This window comes from Chaetura pelagica, unplaced genomic scaffold (assembly GCF_000747805.2).
Source record: "Chaetura pelagica isolate M959 unplaced genomic scaffold, ChaPel_1.0 scaffold361, whole genome shotgun sequence".
Lineage (NCBI taxonomy): Eukaryota > Metazoa > Chordata > Aves > Apodiformes > Apodidae > Chaetura > Chaetura pelagica.
This window is the reverse complement of record NW_009952363.1, coordinates 1,468,823-1,475,558: the sequence shown is the minus strand read 5'-3', so window position 1 is coordinate 1,475,558 and position 6,736 is coordinate 1,468,823. Positions and strand designations below refer to the sequence as shown.

Below are 6,736 nucleotides of genomic sequence, written 5' to 3'. Positions count from 1 at the left end.
CAGGAATCCCTGGGGTCTTCCAGGGGCTGCACTCCCTTGCTGTCCAGCAGCACTCAAGCACATCACCCCTTGCTGGTATTTAAGCAGCTCCTCTCCTTGCTCTCATATCCCCTCTATCCAGTAATGAAAAAAACAAACAAACAACCAAACAACCCAGAATTGTCCTGTGAAACTCAGCACCCACCCAGACAACTGAAGGTTATGGGAAATCATGGAACCACCCACAAAAAGCAAAGATAAAATTCAGGATCAAAAGTTATGTCCTCCTGCCAGCCACAGAGGTCTCCCAGATTTAACACATGGTTTAGGCTCTGTCAGCTTCTTGAATAAACTCATTAGCAGAACTTAACCTCTGTCCTATCTCCATTGCCAGAGTCACAAAGCCCCTCTGACGAGTTCCTGAAGCTCCCCCAGCCCACAGTTCATGCACATGGAGTGGCCGGGATCCCCAGCCCCATGGCCACCCTGCATCACACACGGGTGAGGCATAAGAAAATACCTTGGAGCTTCCCAGACTGCTTGGAGTTATGGGCTACCCCACTGTATCTCCCAGGCCCAGAGACACACCAGATCTGCACAGAGCTCCTCGCAGTGCCCAACTGCTCCAGACCACAGGCTGTAATGCCTTCAGAGCACAGTACAGGGGCTGTTTCAGCATGAGATGAGAAGCTGGCCATGCAGGACAAGGCATTTGCAATCCCAGACAAGGATTTGACTGAAATGTGGAGCCTGCAGCAGACTGCTCCACCCACCACCCACACACAGTAAGGGAGAGCCCTGACCACCATGTGCCACAGGCAGTGCCACACCAGCCCACAGACCAGCTCCTCCTTTCTTCTCCCTGAATCCCAAAGGTTATGTCCCCACCCTCCCCAGGGATAAGGTTTTTAAACCACCCCAAGGTGTTATTCTGCCCTAGCAGGCTGCAGAGAAGGTACCAAAATCTGCCAGAGCCACTGGGAGAGAAGCACCAGAGAAGAGCAGACCATGGGCACAAGCACATCAGGAGGACTTGGGAGAGGATCCATCCACCCAGCACTGCTGCACCAGGCAATGGAGAAAGGAGGATCAAACCCACTGCCTACATAAGCACTGAGGGTGGGAACCATTTGGGGACAGCTCCAGAAAGAGGGTGGCCTAAGGGACCAGCTATGTTATGTCTCACAGTTACTCAATGCCAGGCTCCCCCAGCCATCACAGATCAAAGGCAGCTCCCCAAAGCCCCTGACATTTCCAGCAGACACGAGCAGATCCTACACTGTTGGGTGCCTCAGCAAACAGCACTGCAGGGGAAAAAAAATATTTACCAGGAGTGGGGAAAAATATCCAAAGAGTGCCCAGTCCCACACCTGGCAGCACGTATCTGACCCCCTGCTCCAGTCTCCACTGAGGGGCTGGGAAGGATGCTGTGGCAGCACTGGTGTGGCTCAGCACCCCTGCAGCTCTTTTGCCTGGGAGCAAACGTAGCAATGCCTCCCCAGCAACAGATGACAAGTTATCTGATCCTTGTACGACATGTGTGAGCAGAGCAGGGAGCTCAGGAACCACATGGCTGAGGGTTATGGACTGAAAAGAGGCCAGAAGGGAAGCCCAGGGGGAGGAGAGGACCATGCCTGCAGCTAAGCATGGGTGGTGAGGTCACAGCTCTCATGCTCCCTGCTCAGCTGATGGGAACAACCAACACCACGTGGTTGGACCCCACCTGGCCACTGCTCTCAGCACGTCCATCCAGAGGCATCTGCCCATGTACTCGGCCATGGATTGAATGCCAACAGCAAGGGGGGAGCAGTACCTTAGCAGGGAAAGGGTCCCTGGAGCCACCAGCTACTTGGGATGATTTTACAAATATCCAGGAATGGGGTCAAAAAGCTGGTGCATTGCACCACTCTGAACAGCTCATGTGCACCAGCACATCAGTGCCTCCCCACGCCTGTGATCTCAGGGGATCTGAGCAATAGGAAAAGGAAAAAGGAAAAAAGAAAAAAAGGAAAAAGAAAAAAAAATCCTTTTCAACATGATCTGAGTGAGCAGAGTTAGACATGGCCAGCATGGAGAAAAAACTTGCCGACAAATTAGAGGTAGCTGAGCTTCAACTGAATGAACACCAGGGGTCAAGGATGAAGGAAGGACCCCTCACACACTGCCAACCACAAGAAAAGAGAGGGAGAAGAAACCAATGCACCATGAGGTCATGAGGCACAGCACTCACCAAGGCTGCTGGGACCCTGTTGACCATGGGGGTGTCATCACATCCATAGAAGAGACACAGTCCACTGCAAACTGTTACCTGGGCTTTGCCACATGAGGATTTCCATAGCCACCCACCTGAGCTTGGACAGCCAGGGGTAGGGATCCACCATCCAGCCCTATGGGCATCACACAACAGCACAGAAAACATGAGGTCACACACACACACACCCCCTCTGTGCCACACACACTTGGCACTCCCACTCCCACTGAGGTTTTAACAGTTCAGACAAGGACAGGAACAAACACTGCTGCAGGGCACTGACACCCCAGGTCTACCTCATAGGACCCTCCTGGTATGCAGGTGGCACACACAAGCCAAGATGGCACTGCTGCACTGCCCGTAGGTGCTGCCCCCCAGCACCTCCTCCTGATGGTGACAAACACATCCTTTCCTTGAGCAAAGCTTGCCAAACCACCTTCCTTCTCATCCCCGGTTTCCAGGAGATAAACCCATCAGGACTATTGAGCTCACACCCTTGTCACCACATTGAGAGTTTCTCCAGCCTGGCAGAGGTGGTGAGATCCACCCCAAGGCTGGGCACAATGCTATGATCTCCACCTCTCCCTATCCTATCTTGAGGGCTTTCGAGCTGAAGCAGAGGAAGCACAAGGCTCTTCAGCCTCCACAAACTCAGCTTCCATCTTTGGCAGCAATTTCAGGACACAGTTGAAGGTCATCATACCTTTTGTAAAGCACATTGCATGTTCCCCTCATACACCACCCTCCTGTCCACCCCCACATGCTATTTTGAAAGCAATTTGCTTTCCTTCTGGCTCCCCTCTTCGTTTGCACATCTCCCACAAAACAATTCATACCAATAGCTTTTCTTTCTTCCTTCCTTCCTCTCTGCTGGCACAAATTGCAGTGGGAAAATATGTTGTTTGGCTTAAAAATTACAACAACAACACAAAAAAAGTCATAAACTGAACAATATGAGCAATGCTTGGGTAAAAATACATTGCAACAGAGATTGGAAGTGGCAGCACTTGTTCCAGCCCTCACAGGACTCCCAGGGCAGCCAGGAGAGCTGTACCTTGCCCAGACACACAGGCTGGGTGTGGGGGCTATTTTGGGGAGATAACAAAACTAGTATCTCACCTGCTTCAGTGGCCAGGAGGGATTCTCCAAGACACAGTCTCAGGCTTGGATTAACCACCCACAACCCATATCTGAGAGATGCACTAGTTGCATGCCTCCAGCTTCACTGGCTGCACTTGGTTGGTGCCTTCATCATCCCAGGACATCCCCCCAAGGGTCTCACCCAAGCAGCAAGGAACTGCAAAACAAAAATCTCTGCAACCTGTTTTCTGACAGCAGAAGCTGGGAAACTGGGATGGAGCTGGCAGTGATGGAAGTACCCTTGGAAACAAACTCTTTTCTTCCCTGAGACATTTTAGAGTCTTCAGACATGGCCTTAGAGAATCTCAATGGAGTGACTGCACCACATACTGGAGAACTGCCCTCAGCCTAAGCCAATGCTCCTGCAGCCCACAGAGGCTTTATACCCACCCAGTACCTGGCAGCCCCACTCAATGCTGTTCTGGACTACAGAGGAAAGGCAGTAGGTCTTTTTCTAACCAGACATGAGGCCTTGTGGTGTCACTGGGCCATTGGGAGAGCTGGACAGCACCACAGCTTGATGTCTGCAGTCAATTAAAACAGAGTGGTGAGGCTCAAGGTCTGCAAAGGTGTCAGCTTCTCCAAATCACCCAGTCTTTGGTGTTCAAATTTTGGTCCCTGGAGCCATGACTATCCCTGTCCTCCTCACACAATATCTTTACTCCTACAGCTGCAGGGAAAAGACTGGAAAGGCAAGAACAGCTTCTGTTGGAGCTTCCCACACTAGGTATTGAGCCAAAAATATTTATATATATATATGTATATATTTAAGCCCCTGATTTTCAGAGCCCTCTCTTTGATTTGAGTGTCAGAAGGCAAGTTATTGACTCCTCAACTTAAACAGTGGTTAAAATGTTCCCCAAGTTTTGGAGCGAGGAGTAAGTCACAAGAACTGCTCAACTGAGCATGTCACTGTGCTGGAATCAATTCATTTCACAAGAACACGTCAAACTCAATCAAGGATTAAATGGAAAAGTTTGGGCACAGTTAGAAGCCAAGGTTGGTTGGATTTTTACCTCCAGACCTGGACATGAGTTCATAACAGCACCCGTGGCCACGTGTGGGACAGCCCCTCATCTCATACATCAGCTCCATGCCCATCTCCTGCCCTCTGAGTCCTACTTCCAGTAATTTTCAAACCATCTTTTTTTTTTTCTAGGCACAGGGGAGGTTTCTCTCGTGGGAATCACTGACACTGGCTTGAAAGGGCTACTGCATCATCACATCCACAACCCACCACGTAAACATCAGCCACGTGCAACGCTTTTAATAAAGTTAGAACCGTTTTCTCCAAATCAAAACCCTGAGTTTTGACAAACACATTTTTATATTTCTGGATTAGTATTTGGGGAATTTTTATTTTGCAAAATATTTCAAGAAATCAGCTTTCCAATTCTTCTTAGGATGAGCATAAATCTCATGATGCTGGAAGGTTTCCACAAAGCGGAAACCCCAGTTTTCTCACCAGCTTTTAATAATGGCTGTTTGTTGCTGTTTGAAGCATGAAATAAACAACAGTGTCTGTTGTGAATCTGGGATGTAGGCTGATTTTCAACACCCTGAAGGTACTAAGCTCCAGAAAGCAGAGAGCTCTACTAACATAAAATTACCCAATGGCACCGATGCTCACGCGATGACGGTGGGAGAGATTTGTACAACAGCTTCACACATATTGGCAGGAAAATACGTGTGGAGAGCAACGTCCTGCCACAGAGCATGGAGGATGTGGCAGAGACATGAGGAACACCAGGAACTTGAGCTCTCTGTTTCTTTCCCCAGTCACTAAATACCTCTACCATGCTTGAGCAAGGGTCTCTGTCCCACCGCTCCTCTGCTCTCCTTGAGTTTTCATCACGTGCCATGGGTAGGCAGACTGTCCATGAACACCAGGACAATGGAGGGCTACAAGGTTGATTAAGGGACTGAAACATCTGTCAAACAAGGAAATACTAAGAGACCTGGGGCTGTTTAGTCATAAGACTGACAGGGGACCTTATTGATGTCTATAAATATCTAAAGGGTGGATGCCAAGAATGGGCCAGTCTATTTTCAGCAGTGCCCTGCAACGAGAGGAAATGGCATCAAACTGCAACACAGGAAGTTCCACCTCTACATAAGGAAAAACTTGACTCTAAGGGTTATAGAGCACTAGAACAGGCTGCCCAGAGGGGCTGTGGAGTCTCCTTCTCTGGAGACATTCAAAACTCACCCAGACATATTCCTGTGTGATGTTCTCTAGGTGATCCTGCTCTGGCAGCGGGGTTGGACTAGATGATCTACTGAGGTACCTTCCAACCCCTAAGATTCTATGATTCTGTGAATAACCACACATGCCCATAAATCAGGGGACCAAGCACCTCCTGCAATCCATACATCTTTAACCATCCTTAGGTGATCCCATCAGGGGAAGTGATAAACGTGGCCCTGCTCATTGCCAGAGCTGGCCCCCAGCCCAGCCTGCCAGGGCAGCACGAGGGAAGATCAATCTCTCCCTAAGAAGCTCTTTTACAGAAGGGGTTTCAGATACAGCAACAGAGGAATATGGGAACCAGGGAGACTTGTAATCCATCTTAACTTTTTCTTTCCTTTCCTCGCCCTTTCTTTTTTTTGAGTTTTAAAATAGAAAATGTGTACTTTTTTTAACATAGGTATTAATACATTAATAGATTATCACATGCATTAATAAATCTCTTGCTATAAAAATAGCTTTTTATACGTAATAGTCTGATTTTAATTGCAAATTGAAGGGGGAGGGTAGCAGAAGAAGAGAGAAAGTTTTACTTGAGATGTCTCCTTTGAAGGAAGCTGAACAAATGTACTTTCCTCCTTCATATATTCATGAGATGACTGCTTCCCTACCCTGTTCTCCACCACCCTCAGCTCTGGGCCCAGAGCCAGCACAGTCCTTATCTGGTACGAGGCAAGGGAAAAAAAAATCCTGATAGGATCAGAAGTTTTCAGTAGTTTAACAGATCTCAAAAAAAAAAGTCATCATCAGATTTTAATCAAGCTGGGAGCATGTGATGGGGAAGGAGGAATGACAGGACAGGCTACAGCATGGGAGGCGGTGGAGACCTGTGTTGGCTCAGCATCCTACAATGGGTTTGGGGACCCCAGGGAGCACCAGAGGGCACTCCATAACCCCTCTGACCACCCACCCACCCTTTGTCCTCCTTATCGCAAAGCTTTGTCAGTCCCCTCTATCTACAGTGAGCAGGAGATATTACCTGCAGCTCCTGTCCTTGCTGCAGCTGGGTGAGCTGCTCCTCAACCCAGCAGGACCTAGAGGAATGCCCAGTCTGCCAGGGAGGGGCAGCTGGAGCCTCAGGAAGTGCCTTCCCAGCACCAGCTGCCCTGACCCTTCTT

General features: G+C 49.1%; 1 protein-coding gene across 1 annotated transcript in view; it reads right to left on the bottom strand.

The window, feature by feature from the left end:
* The window catches only part of ASTN2 (astrotactin 2), a gene marked incomplete at its 3' end in the record, with an annotated part of 209,886 nt that overhangs the window by 159,458 nt on the left and 43,692 nt on the right, over positions 1–6,736 (bottom strand).